At 45.2% G+C, this 17,961-nt stretch overlaps 1 protein-coding gene across 1 annotated transcript in view; it reads left to right on the top strand.

The window, feature by feature from the left end:
* The first annotated feature begins 12,207 nt into the window (after positions 1 to 12,207).
* BCL6 (BCL6 transcription repressor) overlaps positions 12,208 to 17,961 on the top strand; it is a 25,019-nt gene continuing 19,265 nt past the window's right edge. Inside the window, exon 1 of the mRNA XM_007448428.1 lies at positions 12,208 to 12,523. The gene's annotated coding sequence lies outside the window, so the exon portion shown is untranslated. The remainder of the gene's footprint in view (positions 12,524 to 17,961) is intronic.

Raw genomic sequence — 17,961 nt, 5'->3', positions numbered from 1 at the left:
TTTCCAATTCTGCATTTCAAGGACATAAAGACTTTCTGATCTTTTTAATTCTCTTTGGATGAGTATGAATCCTCCACAGTAATTTATGTCTTCCTGTACTGAAAGGGTTAAAATATTTCGGGAAGTGAAATAACCATTTTTAAGGATGGTTACAGAGTCAAGGCAGGACACTTCAAACACATTGTTCCCCAGATAAAACCTGAGTCACAAAATCAGTTATGGGATGACCTGATGGCTTTGCTTCTCTGTGATGATTCACTCATTAGCTTGTCCATTCGCTCAACATTCAACGACCACTCTGAACTGTGCATTATAATTTCCAAAGTACTTTCCCCTCCATGGTACTTGATTCTCATGGGAATCCTGTGATGTAGTCCCTGTACAGAAATGACCATTTTAGAGAACAAGAAACTGAGACTCACAGAAGTTAGTCAGTTGTGGAGCTTTAACTGGAACCCAGATCATCAGATTTCACCCTGAATTCTCTTTCAGTTCTACCTACTTGAATTCAGTCGACATTTCCTAAGTGAGCACCATGTTTTGGACGCAAGTCCAATACAACGAAAATGAAGTTCTCTTGTCTTTGAGGAGCTACTAGCCTACCAAAGGCAGCAATCAACACCTGGGTGTGGAGTGGAGGTAAGTGCCTGGGTTCTTGGAGAATGCTAAGAGTCTGGGGTAGAAAACTTACAGGAGACAGGATTGGAAAGAAGTTTGAGGGCCTAAGGTGCTTGATTTATTGATTCACCATCACCATCGTCAAGTCTTTTCAATATACCTTCCCAAATTATGGCCTTTATTAATGATATTATTCATCTTTTTCTGTCCCATTTTCTTTTGAGCATTCCGCTGGCATTTCACCCTCCAAAGGGTGGGTGTTTCTTAGCAACCTTGATGTTGAGACATTGAAAGCTGCTAGACTTCAAGCTAATTGTAAGATTGCTGAAATTGTATCTGGTGGTTTTATGCATGTGCCATAGGAAGGAGATGGTTACAACTCCTGGCACATGGGCCCAACCCTCAGTCAGTCTGGGCCTTGGCAATAGGGTGCTGTGAAAAGTGGTCTGGGTGCAGGGCTGGCACCTGTTTATATCACCTGTTAGTTTATTATCCAAAGGTCTGGGATGCCCAGAGGGTTGGGGTAAACTTGGGTTTACTTGAGTAAGCTTCAGGACCTATTAGGTGTCTAGATCCTGTTAGAGGTGGTGTTGGGAGCTAGAGTCCAGGCTGTGGATGCTACTTGAGGCTGTGTGCTTTGGGATAGCATGATGCTGGGTGATCTCTCTGTTCATGGTAGAACCTGTCAGGCCCTCAAAGTTGTAAAAATCACAGTCCAGGCAAAGCTCTGGCCTGCAGGCTGAGCCAAACTGGTGATGGTGGTGATGAGGCTGTGTATGCTCCAGGCTCTTGTGGATTTTCTTTGCATTGGGTATTGGGTATTACTGGATGGTGCATTGAGGCAGCTGGGTTATATCCTGTTCTAATCAACACTGGATGAAAAACCCAGAGGCTGAACCTGCCCAGGGAGGGAGTCGGTGCCTCACACTGGTGCTGGAGCAGGAGGTAGGACACAGCATCTGGGAGGATGCCAGAGAGTTTTATTTGGCTCAGAATCAGGATGTTTGGCCTGGCAAGGGGACTATCGTTTGCATGACTTAAAGCAAGCTTTTGCACCATTCTCGGCCTTTTTTTTCTCAGTAGATTGTGTGTCCCCTGGGGTCAGAATCCCCTGTTGTATTTATATTAATTTCCCCAGTATCCAGGGAAAATAGTGTCTAACCCACAAAAGACTGCCAATGAACTGTGTGCTGTGCGAATGAGTGAATGAATGAGCTGAGTGTGAGGAATTAGATCTGTGGTTTAAGGGAAGAGGGCTTAACAGAAACATGGTCCTTATCTCACCTCCTAGATCCTGACGTCTACCCCCATGCCCTTTTCTAAGAACCAGCGATTCAAACAATGGTAACCACCTACCCCCAGTTCCTAACAAGCTTGTGATTCTCTGAAGGAAACAATATTGATAGGGCTTATTTTTAAATTGTCTTCCTCAGAATTCACTAGTCAAACATGTTATAAGAATGAAAACCGGGCTTCCCTGGTGGCACAGTGGTTGAGAGTCCGCCTGCCGATGCAGGGGACACGGGTTCGTGCCCCGGTCTGGGAAGATCCCACATGCCGCGGAGCAGCTGGGCCCATGAGCCATGGCCGCTGAGCCTGCGCGTGCGGAGCCTGTGCTCCTTAACGGGAGAGGCCACAACAGTGAGAGGCCCGCATACCGCCAAAAAAAAAATAATAATAATAATGAAAACCAAATCTCCTGTAGCCCCAGAAGCATCTCAAAGAATGTCTTTTTACCAGGAGATGTCCTGGGTGGCCTCATGGAGACAGTAAAGTAACCAAGAAACCCTTTTTTTTTTTTTAATTAATTTATAAAAAATTTTTGGCTGTGTTGGGTCTTTGTTGCTGGGCGCGGGCTTTCTCTAGTTGCGGCGAGCGGGGGCTACTCTTCGTTGTGGTACGCGGGCTTCTCATTGCGGTGGCTTCTCTTGCTGTGGAGCATGGGCTCTAGGCGCACAGGCTTCAGTAGTTGTGGCACACGGGCTTCAGTAGTTGTGGCACACGGGCTCAGTAGTTGTGGCACATGGGCCTAGTTGCTCCATGGCATGTGGGATTTTCTGGGACCAGGGCTCGAAACAGTGTCTCCTGCATTGATTGGCAGGACGATTTTTAAACACTGTGCCACCAGGGAAGCCCCAGGAAACATTTAACATTTTCAAATACCAACAAACAAGATAAGCACACTAAGACCCAGCAGGCAGAGACAGATCAAAGATTTACAGGATCTATTTAATCTCATTATGGTCAAATGTGCTCAGAAAGGTTGAGGTATTGTTGGTGTGGAGACAAGTGTCTCCCAGAGTGAAAGGTCTTCTCCAAGAATGAGTGGACAGTTCTCACTTTTGCTCTAGGCCCTAAAGGTGTGGGAGGCTTCAACTTTAGGTCAAACATTCAAAACTGTGAATTAGAGGACTAATTGCTTGCACTGAAAAGATTTCACCTCGGCTTTTCAGTGTCTTGAGTGTGTGCTTGTGAGATAGATGGAAATCAAACTAATATATAAACATTATACAATTTGGAAGATAAAGAAAAGAATAAAAGGAGAAAAAAGCATCCATAATCCTACTACCCTAAGACAGCCCATGTAAATAGGTTTTTGTTAATTGTGTACTTTTGTTTATATCCAGTTTATTTTTTATGTACAGTACTTTTAAACATAGATCTAAATATAGTTCTAAATATACTACATACATATATATATACTGCTTTTCACTTTACCTGTTAGCATAAGTATTTTCCAATTCTAATTTTTAAAAATTAGTTGTATTATATTTAACCATTCTCCATCCAATACCCTTCCCTCCAACCCAGTCATGATGGAACATGTAGGTTGTTCAACATTTTTGTTGCTAGATATAATGCTTGAATGCATATATTAATTCAAAGATTTTTTCCCCTATATGTTGAATTATGCCTTGAAGATAGATTCCTAGAAGTAGAATTACTGGGTCACAGGGCATGACTACATTTATGATTCTTGAGCCATGTAACCAAACAGATTGCTGAGAGTAATGATAACCAAAATGGACTATGATAGCATTCAGTCTTACCTCATTTCACCAAGAAGAATTTAAATGTCAGCCTCCATAGTGAATATCAGTGTTGGTTCAAAGATCTATAACCACTTGGCAGAGAGGCTGATGCAAGTGGGAAAAGGTGAAGGGAAAGAAGGAAGAGACACTTAAGCTCACATTGGAACTGGACACCACTGGTAACTGACAGGTGGTTAGAAATGAATGAGGCATTTCTGAAATAATGTATATCAATGCAATAGCAGTCCTTAGTTTACTAAAGGGAATACTACAGCAAAATAAATGATTCAGAGTGGACTGGTTGATGGGAAGCAACTCTACCACTAATTTGTGGGATGGTCTTGGCAAACCATTTCCCTCTCTGGATTTTTCTAGTTTAGGTAAAGGGGTCATATTCAGATAATGAAGACAAACTCATAGAGTTATAGGGTCCAGTTAGCGTTCTTCTCTAGACCCAGAGTTAAACTCTGATGAGATCCACAGTTCTTTTGGAGTTGTACAATGAGATACCAGACATTCTAGGAAGGTCTTGGGGCTCCCCCAACCTCAGTGATGAATCCCTAAGTATTATATGTCCCGTGTGGACTGATGGCTAGATCTTTCAGGGCCTTGTTTCCGTGGAGGATTTTCAGAAAGAAATGTGGAGTAAGCAGATTGATGAGGTGCCTTGAGTCATCCACCACCATGACAACACTTGGCCCTTGGTGCTTCCTAAGTGTTCTCCTCACAGTTCTGTGTCCAGATGGTGACACAGAGAAATTAGCTAAATTGCTTTCAATTTAGTAAACTAAAAGAATAAACGCAGGTTCCCTCATTTTCCTGACTCTATCTGGGGGGCATGGTTGACTGGGAAGAAAATCTCTCAGATTTCAAGAGAAGCTCGTTTTCAGTTCTGTGTCCAGATGGTGACACAGAGAAATTAGCTAAATTGCTTTCAATTTAGTAAACTAAAAGAATAAACGCAGGTTCCCTCATTTTCCTGACTCTATCTGGGGGGCATGGTTGACTGGGAAGAAAATCTCTCAGATTTCAAGAGACCTAGCTCGTTTTTGGAGGTTTCTGGTATTGAAAAATAAATAAAGATATGCCCCCCCCCCCGCAAATATTTTTTAAACAGCAAAATTGAGAAGATAGTGCAGAGAAAAACCCTATACCCAGTTTCCCATTATTATTAACATTTTATATTACTATGGTACATTTGTAACAACTAATGAAACAATACTGATACAATATTATTAAGTAAAGCTCCTCATTTATTCAGATTTGTCTGGGTTTACCTTATCTTTTCCTGTTTCATGATCCCATCCAGGATACTACATTACATTAAGTTGTCATATCTTCTGAGGTTACTCTCAGCGGCTGCAATTTCTCAGACTTTCCTTGATAGTTCTGTGGAATACTGGTGACGTCTTTTGTAGGATGCCCTTCTGTTGAAATTTGTCTGAGACTTTTCCCATAAATAGACTGGGGTATGGGAGGAAGACCACAGAAGTAAAAAGCCATTTTCATCTCCTCAGATCCAAGGTACATACAATCAACATGGCTTATAATTGCTGGTGTTGACCTTGGTGAATTGGCTGGTGTAGTGTTTGCCAGGTTTCTCCATGTAAAATTATTCCCTCCCTCCTTTCCTCCCTTCCCATACTGTACTCTTTGGAAGAAGGAAGTCACTGTGCATAGCTCACACTTGAGGAGTGAGGAGTTATGCACCATCCCCTGCCCCCATCCTTGCCGGCAGTGTATCTACATAAATTATTTGGAATTCTTCTGCAAGGGAGATTTGTCTCTTTTCTCTGATTTATTAATTTAATAATTTATATCAGTGTGGATTCATGGATATTTCTTTTATACTTTGGATTGTAATCTAATATTACTTGATTTCTTTTTTTTACTCCAAATCTTCCAGCTTTGCCCATTGGGAGCTCTTCAAGTGGCTCCAGTGTCTCTTTGAAATATCCCCCATCGATGTAGTTTTTATTTGTTTTTCAGCAATTCTTTATTTATGATGCTATAAGATGTTCCATTCTTATTCTGAATACTTCTTGCCCCAGTCCTAGATCTAGAACCAGACATTTCTCCAAGGAGCCTTGTTTTCCATTACTGCACAGAAGTATCAGAAATCAAGACCTGGTACCAGGTGGGCTCTTTGCTAGTGTAGCATCATTGTTTCTAGGCCAAAAACATATTAAATTTTACATTTTCAACACGAGCATACACATAATTACAATGCAATGGTACTATTCATAAGATAATTATAGGTTTATTAACAGTATTAAATCACAGTACCGTAGGAGCCTGTGGTGGCTCCGACACCGGGTCCTACCCTGGGACACACACACACAGAACTTGTGGATGAGGGTCTGCTCCTTTCCATCCTGTCCATGTACTGCTAAGACTGATGTAGAACCTCAGTGGAGATGATGTCAAAAGTCTAAATGTGAGGCCTTCTCTGAACGTAAGGCCACAGCAAACGGCTCTTTTGCAGGGCTGCCCACCCCATGTCCTCTTTTCGTGATAAGCCATGGAAAAACATAGTGGATTTAGAACCAGGACATCAAAATTATGGACCTGGATCAGTCTGATCCAGTGTGTGTGGCAAATACATTCTGTTTGGGCCTCAATTTCCAATGATATAAATTCAGTCGTGTGGGATTGGACAATTGCTAAGGACCTTCCCAGTGCTAGCATATTGTAACTCTCAATAGTATTTCATTGAGAGAATGTAATTGGCTCCATCTCTCCTTGTACATGGGCATCAATATTCCAGAAGGTCTAAGAGGAGGGATGGTGGTGGTGGGGAGGTCACTGTTAATAAATAGGAGCTACACTTTAAATTATGTCCTGAAGATGCTGAGGTCCGTTAAAGGCTTTGCTAGGCAATCAGGCCTGAGAAACATTAGACCTTTCTTTTTAAAGAACGGAGATAAAAGAAGCATAGGAAATATTGGTGGAGAGTTACCTTCAAGTTTGTTCTGGTAGAGTAAGGCTTTTTTTTTTTGGTAAGGGTAAACTCCTCATCTGTTATTTCCTCTGACGTCAAATAATTACCTTTAATGCAGTGATGGCTGAACTACCTCTAAGTTTCTTACCAGGAATCTCTATCTAGTTTTTTCTTTTCTCCTTCTTTTGTGTGTGTGCATGTGTATGAATATTATGTCATATTTCTTTTACATCCACATGGGGCCCAGCGGCTTAAGGTGTGCCCAGTTTACAAGTGTCATCTCCTTCCTATCACTGACTGGGACTGTTTCCAAAAACAAACAGAAGAAGGAAAAAAAAAAAAGAAGAACAACTCTAGTGCAGAAAAGACACTTGGGAACTGTCACATCCGATTATGAATGCAGGAGATCAAAGGTACAAGGTCTTAGAATCGGCCCCTTCCAACTCTTAACATTTAAAATCTTCAATTGGCTTTTGGACCTACTCAGCAGAATCCCAGACTTTGGTCTACAACTGGTTAAAAATTGATAGAGGTGAAGATTCTGGGACTGCCTTCTTTACTTAGAAGTTTACATTTTAACTCCTTCTCCCACCCCAGGGACACATACACTCAGCTCCTTTCCATCCCCCCTCCACCTTAAAGTTACATGAATATATATTTAGACACAAGGTATCGAATTTAGAACAGATAGACATGCTGCAAACCATCTGGGTTATTCCTTCACACAGTTGAGGAAACTGAGTCCTGACAAGTGGTTTTGCCCCACGTCCCATAAGGAGTTCCAGGCAGAACGGTAATTAGAAACCAAGGTTTTCTGGCAACAAATCCATGCTTTTTCCCCCCTACCTCACACTGTGCCCCCGCGGAGTCACACGTTTGTGCATGTGTCTCTGTATGTACATATGTTACATAGACACCGACATGTAGGAAACATGCACCAAGCATCTGTGGTCTGACCTCAGGGAACAGTTTAATGACTCGGATTTCAGGCAGCTGACAGGGTTCCGCTGGTGGAGGTTGAAATAAACAAGAAAAGCCACTGTGGAGATGTGAATGGAAAAGTACCGAGCACTCCCTTTCTCAGCACATTCTTCCGCTCTCCAGCTCTCCCTGCCGTCAAGCCGGCTTCAGATAGGCTTCGGCTTGGTCAGGTGTACAGAGGGTGGTGTGGAGAAGAAAAAAAAAAAAAAATGCAGGCACAACACACAAATCAAGTTTTTCCACTTCTAGCCTTAGGTAGTAAAGACAGCTAAGTACAGCAGCCCGGTGGGCCAGCCACCCTGAGTTTACAAACACTTAAGTGCTTTCCTCCCTGCATCCCCTTCCTTGTCCAGCTGCTGCTTTCCCTCATGCTAAGGTTTCATAGGAAGTGAAAACCCTGTTATTCAAAACAGTGATAGAGTGCTGTAAAGAAATGATTATGCACCCCCCATCACTTCTCTATTTTAAGCTCCGATATTTATTTCCATTTTAAATAAGTGAGAAAAGTGTGGAAAAAATCAGTGTTTTGGGGGGAAACTCTGAGCTAGGCCAAAAAGGTTTCTAAACTAAAAAAAAAAAAAAAAAAAAGTTCTCAGGATAATACAGGCCAAAAGCAGGCAACATGTGGATCAAAATTAAATGTTGACACTTGTTTTTCTGAAGGTAGTGGCTGGAAATCATCTTTTTTTTTTTTTAATGTCTCAAAACTTTCTGCTCAATTTCTCTAAATCATACCAAAAAAAACACACCTTTCTTTCTCCAAGGATAATGTAAGGAGCTTGTTTATAATAGCTCTAAGTGAAGGATTTGAAATAAAACTAATGGGTAAATAAGATCTCCCGTACCCATCAAAAGTAGCTGTTGAGTACCACTGCACAGGTGACAAGCATAACCAAGCCCAGATGACAATCAAAACTCAATACTCACTGTGACTTGGGGTTTGTTCGGAGAACCAGTTTACAATTTACACACAGCCCAAAGCAGCCTTGCTTTCCTCAATTCTGCCAGAAAACAAGATGCCCATCTCCAAACCCAGGTAGTCAGATCACCGTGATTTTCTAACACAGGACCATCAAACCACAAAGACCCGTTTTCAGTTGTGTCCTGGGGTCCCACACGCCTCCAGTGATGGCTATCCTGTCCTCCTGAAAGAAAGAAGCCTTGAGTGATTGATCTTCAGGGTTCCTTCCAGTTCTAAAATCTGTAATTCTGTGATGTGATAGTTTAAAGATCTACCAAGGTGCCAGAAGTTCCTGACAGGTGAAACCAATTTCCTGTTTGGAGTCCCCTTAGAAAGAGGACAGGACAGTGCTTATTCCAAGGATAGTTTCCTTTTCAGCTATGATTGAATTGTGGGGAAGATTCTCTGGGGGGACCTGGATGCAAAATCTGTTCCTTTCCTTAAATAGATGTAATATTAAGACCAAGCTATTTTATTCTGTAACAAAGCTTTTATTTACCCAGAACCTGTGATTAGTAACCTATTACTATGCCCGGAACACCAGGCAAAGGGGCTGGCCTGGTCCTCTACTCTGAGTATTAATAGCCAGAAACCATTAACTCATAGGACTGGTTGATACACAGCCCCTCCAAGTCCACAGGAATCACACATAAGACCCCAGACATGGAATCTCTCTTTAGAGCTTCTTAAGGATGATTTAAAAGAATTTGAATATATTCAAGTCAATCCTTTCTTTAATCCTAGCACTGCTGGAATGAGGGAGGTCCACAAAGTGACGCTAACTGGTTACTACCGGGGAGAGACCAAGAATGAGAGAAGGCATTCTGGAAGAAATTCAACTGGTATAAAATTTGATAAAGTTACTTTCCTAGGAATTGAAAAGAGATTGAGAGGTGGGTACACGATTTTCCTCACCATTCATTCCGTAGAGAAAAGGGGACCTACCTAAAAGTAAATCTTCATCTTTAAAATAGCTTCAATAATTTTTTTTTTTTTTTTCATTTAACGGTCTCCTGTTCTGGTTAATTTCTTTCGGTGTAAACACTTCAATTTGGCAAAAAAAAAAAAAAAAAAAGGAGAAATGTGGGACCCTGGCACTGGGTCCCAGAAATAACGTCCTGAGAAGGTTTGCGGTCCCTGGCTGTAGGATTAATTATCTACAAACCAGGCCTGGTGGGGTCTTCCTCCAAGGGCTCCCCGCAGAGAATTAAAGAAGTGTGAATTCATTCCCAGCCCCCCGCTCTGGTTTGTTCTGCTGTCAGAGGGAGCATTTCCCTTTGCTCTGCAGCGCCCCCATGGGGCTAAGATTGGAGTGGCAAAGAGAACGAGGGAGGGGCAAGCTATGTATTTAAGGGAGAGGGGGGAGCCAATGAGGCAGGATGGCAACTTTGACAAGAAAAGTGACCCCAAATCACAAAAGTAATCTCACTGTAGGATCAGTAACAGGACAGAGCCATACAATTCACATTCCAAACCATACAGACACCTGAGAAACCCTGAAGTTCTTATTACTCATAAAAGATAGAAAAATTATCACCCATACAAATACACAAAGACCATCACTTCAGCAAAATCGGGGTGTCATTTTGAATCCAGTGGGATTCCTTTAAAACGCTTTGAAAATGAGGGGGGAAGGGGACAATCAGAAAAACAGTCTCCTTTCTGGCCAAATGGATCTGCACTGGATGATATCATGTGTCTTTGGGGGTAAAATGTTCATTTTGACAACAGTGACAGCATTAGGCCTGTGTATATTTTTCAAAAATCCTTCACAAGACAGGCTTTTCTGCAGAGACTGCAGTAATTCATCTGTCAGTAAGTATTAAAATATTCAGATTTCACAGGGACACACACTTATGCATATTTCCTAAGCTCCAGCCCTTGTGAAAATAGTGGACCCCTTTGGGTCTCTCGTGGTTTTAAAAACCCCAACACAGCCTTTTCCAAAAGGGGGCTGAATTGACAACAACATTTTCAGCGATAGATCTGAACTTCTTATGGCATTCTGGGAAAGAGATCCCAAATATCCCAGGAAACAGCCAGTAGTCTTTCATAGCTCTGCTCAGTTCTATAAACCCAAATTGGGAGTGGGAGAGGTAGATTATTTGGGGAGATATCTTTATTGGAAATTAACATGTGCAGAAATTTTGTGGAACCTTTAAGAACTCGTCTGTAATTTAATGAGTTGCCTGAAGGACTCTCATAGCCAAGGCTCAGAACAGCTTGACCTCTGAAAGCTGCTTCTGGTCCAAACATTTGGGGTTAATACTTGAGGAATCTGAAATATTATTTTCCCCTCACACCGTTCTTTTAAGAGAGAGATATAAAAGAAACAAGAGTCTCCCTCATTCAGGGATGAGTAGGAGGGGAAAAAACCCCAACCAATATTTAAATAGGGAAACTGGCAGTTCTGAATAAACAAACCAAGGCCCACAGTGGAATGATTCTGCACTGCATTTGCCTTTAAAAAGAAAGGAAGTAAGGAAGAAAGAAAGATTTCCCCCTTTTCCTCCTCCTCCTCGAAACTCAGCTCTAAAGCTAAGAGGACTGTGCTGCGTGCAGCGCGTTGTAGTTGTAGCACAGTCTGTTCTAAACACACGCAGTATCTGTGATACTGGCACGGTAGGCCTTTAGAATTCCCTCCGGCTGATCTCTTTAAACACAGACAGGAGAGCTTTTTTACAACGACCTTGAAGCGAGCTGGGCCGGGGTGGGGGTGGGGGGCGGAATCAAGACCTTAAGAAAAAGCAAAACACAAACATGTATTTGGCTCACGGAATTTTGTAGAACACACGCGTACACACACCCACATACACACACGTTTCTCGCAGGAAGAAATTTCCTAAGAGTCAACAATAACAGAAAGAGTAAACCCACCACTTGCTGTCCTGGAAAGAAACAAACCAAAACAAATCCTTTGAACATGTCTCTCAAGTGCAGGGGAGCGTCCTCTCAGTAAAAGTCCATGGGGAGAAAGAAAACTGCACCCTCCCCACCCCCCAAAAAATGGGGGTTGGGATGTAACATATACGACAAAAAATTCAAGCTTCTTTCAGTAGTATCAGTATTAAAAAATAACACATCTTCCTTAAAGCGCTTGAGAGATGAGATTGGGGCAAAAACACTCAAAACAAAATCCAACCGATGCGGGATCCTATGATTTACGTAACATCACAAAGTTGCAAAAGGCAAAAATCAGAAGCAAAAATCCGAAACCCATCAAAATACAATAACCCCAAATCCCGAGCCACCACACCAACAAGGAAAAAAAAAAAAAACGAAAAACAAAACTGTCCCAAATAAAAATAAAGCAAATGAACCCACCGAAAACTGCTTGGCAAATATTTTTCTCGTGGTGCCTAATATTCTAGCTGGAAAGAGCTGTGGTGTTTGTTGTTTTTTTCTCTTACTCGCCTCGAAACCTACTATATATAACAGACTTTTACCAAAGGTTCGAACCTCTCGCTCCCTTTTGTGTGTTGAGCTCGAGGAGCCGAGTTTACGGGGAAGAGAGGAGGAATTAGCCCCAGACCCCGGGAAAGCAAAGCGCACTCCCCCTCTTATGTCACCGAATAGCAAATTAGTTCTCAGAATTCCAGAGGCCGAGCTTTGCTACAGCAAAGACGCCGACGTCACAGAGGGGGCGCCCACGTGACGGTGGCGGAGCAGGCTGTACCATCGTGCGGGGGCCGGGGAGGGAGAGCCACCGTCTGGCCCCTCGAGCCTCACACCGAAACCTCCAAACCCGAGACGCCTAGCCTGTGAGGAACCCGAAATATGCCTGACAGTGGGAAAATACTGTGGCTTTGAGGGTTTTTTATGGGCCAAAGCAGGCAAAAGTCGCGGAGAGCTGACACCGAGTCCTCCCCTGCCACGTAGCAGTGGTAAGGCCCGCAGCTCAAATTCCGAGAATTGAGCTCTGTTGATTCTTAGAACTGGGGTTCTTAGAAGTGGTGATGCAAGAAGTTTCTAGGAAAGGCCGGACACCAGGTGATTATTGCTGTTGCTGCCGCCGCTGCTGCTGCTGCTGCCGCCGCCGCCGCCGCCGCTGTTGCCGCTGGTGCCGCTGCCGCCGCCGCTGCTCATGATCATTATTTTACCTTTTAATTCTTTTTTTTCCGCTCTTGCCAAATGCTTTGGCTACAAGTTTCCTATGTGTATCTATTGATGTAAATGTATATATTTATTTATTGTAGCTGTCAGGTGTTAAAATAAATGCCGAAGATTAGTCCCACGTCTCTCCCACTCTAGGATATAGATTTTTATATATTTACTATTTTATTCTTGTTGTCTTTGAGTGAATTGGCCGGTTTGGGGAGGCTTTTGCCACCCTCCCTTGTGTTGTTTTGGTTTTTGAAAAGGAGGTGGAGGAGAGGAAGGAGGGGAATTAGGGGGCGGCTGGAGCAGAAAGGACGAGACAGTGCTTGGGGGGGGGTTGGTGATTCGGGCAAGTCTGGGGGCTGTCTGGCCCCAGACGGCGGAGAGGACGCGCGCTAGCGCTCTCGCTCTTTCTGCTGCTGCTTTGCGTACGGCTTGTGATCTCGCTGGATTCGTGCGGCTGTGTTTTTTCCCTCTTTTCTCGCTTGCAAACTGCCTTCCTTGCTCCCTCGCTCCAGCCTCGCCTTCCCTCCCTCCCTCCTCCTTTCCCTCGCCTCTCCTTCCTTCCCCTCTCACGTCCTTCTTGGTCACTCCGGGAGGCGAGGATGGAGGCTGCCCGCTCGCTCGCCCTGCTGGCTCCCTTCCACCGGCCTTGGTCCTCTAGATTCCCTACCTCCGAGCCGAGATTTGGGAGGAAAAATGCAAGCGAACTCCTCTTTTTGTTTTTATTTTTTGTTTTTCATAAACCCAGTTGAAGTATGGGGTTCTACTCTTTCTTTTCAGAGCCTAACGAGATCCGAGTGTTTTGATGTCCCCTTCCCCTGCGTTTTGGGGGAGGTTTAGCTTGCCTGGGGGCGGGGATGTTGAATACTTTGAAAATTATTCTTTCTTGGTTGCAGTCTAGAGAGTCGGGAAGCCCCGCGCGCTCCCTCACCCCATCGTGGGGAGAGAAGCTTGTTGCGGGACGGGGATTTGGGGGGTGGGTGGGAAAGGGGTGCGCGTTTGCACCTGCGGTGCTGTTCAGCGTGCGGGGCACTCCGGGAACCTTCGCAGGACGGCCCAGCCAAGCGGGAAGGTGGCGGGATTTCTGGCAGTCGCGGTGTTTGTATTTTGGGCGCTTCGTGACTCGGTGTTAGCTCCCAATGGCTGTTCCCCCGCTTTCCTAAATTTTATTTTTCCCATGGTGCAAGCTTTGTAAAAACAAACAAACAAAAACTGCGAGCCGGAGAGTAGCCGGCGTCAAGGCTTCAGATTCCCGAGGTCCTTGCGCTGGGCGAGGGGAAAAACAAACAGCCCCAGCCCGCGGTCCTACGTGCGAGACCCGGGAGGAGAGAAGGGCACTTTGTGGCCCCGGCTGGGGGATATGGCGCGGGAGAAGGGGGCGCGGGCGCGAACGGGAGATCTTTGTGAGTGATTTTGCAAAAACGGATTGCGAGGTTGGTTGGATTTGCAACCTGTGGCTCTCCTTGAGGGAGTAAGAATGCGGGAAGGCGGCGGCGGCGGCGGCCCGGGGCGGGAGTGGGTGGGGAGTTGGAGCCTCGGAAATCGGCTGCGCTGGGGAGCAGCGGGAGCGCGGGGCCACCCCGCTGCCGGATGCAGTGACCGTGGTAAACGTCTTGAGAACTGTGGATTGCGTTGCCTTTATGATGCCGTATTATCTTGGAACTCTGGCCAAAAATGGAACTAGTGTGGCAATAATGAGTTTTAAAATCTATCCTATGGAAAACAAGTACACAAACCTACAAATTAAAAAAAAAAGCATGAAAAAGACCCTTTTTATGTTGTGCACTTTCTCGAAATGTTTGACTTGGTGGTGGGGGTCCTGACAGCCGAGCCGAAGGAATGACCCCAAAGTGGGTGCTCAAAGTCCAGAGCTGTTACTGGGTCCCTGACCTCTTCTGTGAGCTGGTCATCCCCCCCAGGAAACTGATTTAATCCTTTATGGATTTTTTGTTCAGTTTATAGTTTCCAGGAGGTAAATCTTGTAATGCTTTAGTCTTTTTCTTCTTTTTTTTTAAAGTAAAATGTCAGTAGATGCATTTTTTTACTTAAAAAAAAAAAAAGTAAAAAGAAAAAAAGTGGGGCAGGAGAGAAGGAACCAGGGAAAGGGCTGTTTAGAAATACAGTTTGTGGCTCTGAGCGATGCCACCAGCTTCCTCTACAGAGACTGCCAGTTTCCCTTTTTCTTTGCAAGGTGTGTATGGTTTTAATAAATAACTTAAAAAAAAAAAAAGTAGGAGGGGGACCCGCAGGATCCGTCAGGAGACAGGTATCTATTTTGCTCATTATTTACTACTAAGAGCCTTTGGCACTGGAACAGAACCTCGTAAATCTGCAACCCAAGTTGAAGTTCATCTGGCCCTAGTCCACCCGCTATTCCTGGAGGTAGCAAACATGAGCTCAGAGCAACGAGGTGAAATCACATTCTTGCTTTAAAATATATGTGTGTTTTCTTTTCAAAGGAGAAAAGATATTTGTCTCTGGGGGAGGAGGAAATGGAAAGGGAGTACCAGGAGATGGGCATTCCCTTGCTAAAATGACTGTAGTTGAGTCTTCAGGCCAAAATAGAAATCTGAAGATGGGAAATAGTCCTCCCTCCCCCCCACTTATAAATAGAAGGTTCCAATATCCTATTTGGAAGACTTCCAATACTGCAGGCCCAAGCACTGACTGGTTTTAAGGGTCTGTTGATAGTGACAATAAGGCTGGTAGCTGTTTGTAAAGAACCGGGCAACTTGAAGAAGGCAGCTAGAAGTGGGAATTCTCCAACTGGCCATTTCCTCTATGCTCAGTTTTGAAGGGTTCTACCCCTTGCTTTCTTGAAGAGCCTGTCCCATTTTTATTGTGGGTTTGGTTGACAGGAATGGGACTCCCAAACTCTTAAGCTGTCGTTTGCTGAGCCTTAAAGAGTTCCAGTTATTGGTTGAGTAAATGGTAGCCATGGCTAGATGTCAAAATTCTTCCTTCCCTCTCTCCTTTGCCGGGTAGCCACTCTCACAACCCACTTTGTTGTGAAAAATGTAGCGATTCAGAGGAGGTGGTGCGGCAGCGCCACCCCTCGGTGGGTGAAACTATCTATTTGCAAAAGTCAAATATTTGAAAAATGTTGTGAAATGACCTTTTGAGGATTTTTTTTTTTTTCTTTAGGAAGGGGAGATAAAAGTAGCTTTTTAAACAAGGACTTTGTAGTTGATCTCTCAAAAGGAGGGAGAAAAGCTAGGATGATGTCATAATAGGCGAAGCAGTTCGAGTGTGTGTCTGTGTGTCTGTGTGTGCGCGCGCGCGCGCGCGCTCGCGCTCTCTCTCGGGGAGGCTTGCCTGGTTGGCTTTAAGTAGGCGAGTTCTCCTGGCGGAGGTAGCCCCCCTTCCCTCTTGGACTTGACCTCTCAGGGCACCCGAACTCTGCTGTCTGTCTGATATTGAGACAAGGAGGAATGTTTTGGTGTAAAAAACCATAGCGACTGGAAGTCCTGTAGTTTTGCTGGCGGTTGAAGATGGTGTATGCGGGGGTGGGTCGGGGAGGGAGGTTTGTGGATGGACTGGGGCAATGGTACGCTGATCCGTAGCCGGGTTTGGAGTCCTCTGGGAGTCAAAGTAGTGTGGCGCGTGCCAGTTGCCTGCACTGCGCAACAAGTGGGAAAGCCGCCGCAGTGATCCGAGCGAGGGTGCTGTGTTGTGGGAAAGCTGGCCGGTTTCTCTTCGCCCCCACTGGAAGCCAGGAACGGCTCCTCCCAACCCTCCCCGCCTCCCACTCAGACGAGAGCTCCACCAAAAGACCAACTCGTCCCCACTCCCCCATCCCCGGCTTAGCCGAGCGCTGTTAAGCCTGCCCTTGGCCTCCAGGACCCCTCTTCTACGTGGGAATCAGTTTATTCCCGACTGTTTTGCTGGTCGACCAGTGTTTGGCAGAAAGCTCTGGTAATGCCATCCACTGTTTTCTGCTTTTTGAAAACATGTGCACCCTTTCTGTCTCTTCCCAATACATTCAGCCTTTCGGGCCGGAAGAATCAAGGTATACTACATGAACGCAGCTCCAGATACCGCGTTTTGGTTGCTAGAGGCCTGAGCATCGGGAAGAAGGAATTACATCTAGTAAATTCAGTGTTTTCCAGCTTTGCCCTATGGAGGCACCCCCCCCTTCCCTTAAGAGACAACAACAGCAAAAAGGTGGGGGGCAGTCGTGTGTGGAATGCTGTGGTCGCGCGGCGATTTTCGCACGGACTGAGTCCGCCACCTAGTGGTGGGTCCTGGCTGAGTTCCCCGCCTAGGGCAGTGGACAGACCGCGTCACCTACGGGTCCCCAAGTATCCCAACCAGGTGCTAGGACTGACAGAGGGGAGGGTACCCTCCAATGAGGATGACACCCAACCTCCAAAGTTTTGGTACGATGGATGAAAATTAGAAAGCCTGCGGATGCTTGCTCCATCCACAGCCACTCAGCGACGGGCATCTGTCTCCGCTAAGAGAACCGAAAAGTACCCGATTCTGAAAACACGATTTCCCAGTCGCTGTGGCCTCTCCCCCGGAAAAGTCAATAGTGGAGGGATGCCACAGGGGCTCTAGGACATATGTCGCTTTACAGTTGAGGAAACAGGCCTGATGAGAGGTTTAATGGTGAGTTAGTGACCTAACCGGAACCAGATTTTAAGCTTCTGAATTCCAGGTCAGTGACTTAAAGTCAAAGGCGAGTTATCTCCGCCCCTTTGAGTTATCTAAGAGAAAGGAGCAGAAGTCAGAGGGAGCCACGATTTTAACCTCTTAGGTAACCATTGTTGGAAAGGGTTCCCCAGCTGTCTCCGAGGAATTTGTTTAGAAAGCATGGCCCAAGATTTTCAGTAACAGACATGAAAAGCCTACGGTAGTGCTCAGGGGTGGGAGTCTCAGTTCTTGGGAGGGGGTTGTGCGTGTGTTAGGGCGTGATTAAAGCCCAGTCCCTAGACTTGCAGAGATGCACCTCGCTGCTCCCGAGGCTCACATTTGGATCCTGAAATAGCTCTCTTCCCCTTCTTTCCAAACTTTGTTTAGTGGCTTGGCGAGAAATCAATTGTGTGTGTGGGTCCTATGGACAGGCAGAGTGAAATCCACAACAGCTTCTCAGCAAAGTTTTCTTTCTCGGAGCTCAAAATTTAAGATGGCAAACGCGCGACCGCGTGCTGGCGGCCCCTAGCGACCGCAGGCGCGCACACCCGCGGGAGAAGCCGTTGTTTCCACCGCCCTGGTCCGCCGGAATCGAGTTCCGCCTTTCCCGCTGCGGGAGCTGTTGGAGGCCGCGTCGGAGAAACGCGCCTCTGTTCGGGTTGGAAACGAATCTGGGGACGGGTTTGAAGAGC

The sequence above is a fragment of the Lipotes vexillifer genome, unplaced genomic scaffold, assembly GCF_000442215.2.
Source record: "Lipotes vexillifer unplaced genomic scaffold, Lipotes_vexillifer_v1.1 scaffold388, whole genome shotgun sequence".
NCBI lineage: Eukaryota > Metazoa > Chordata > Mammalia > Artiodactyla > Lipotidae > Lipotes > Lipotes vexillifer.
This window is presented reverse-complemented; position numbering and strand designations above follow the sequence as displayed.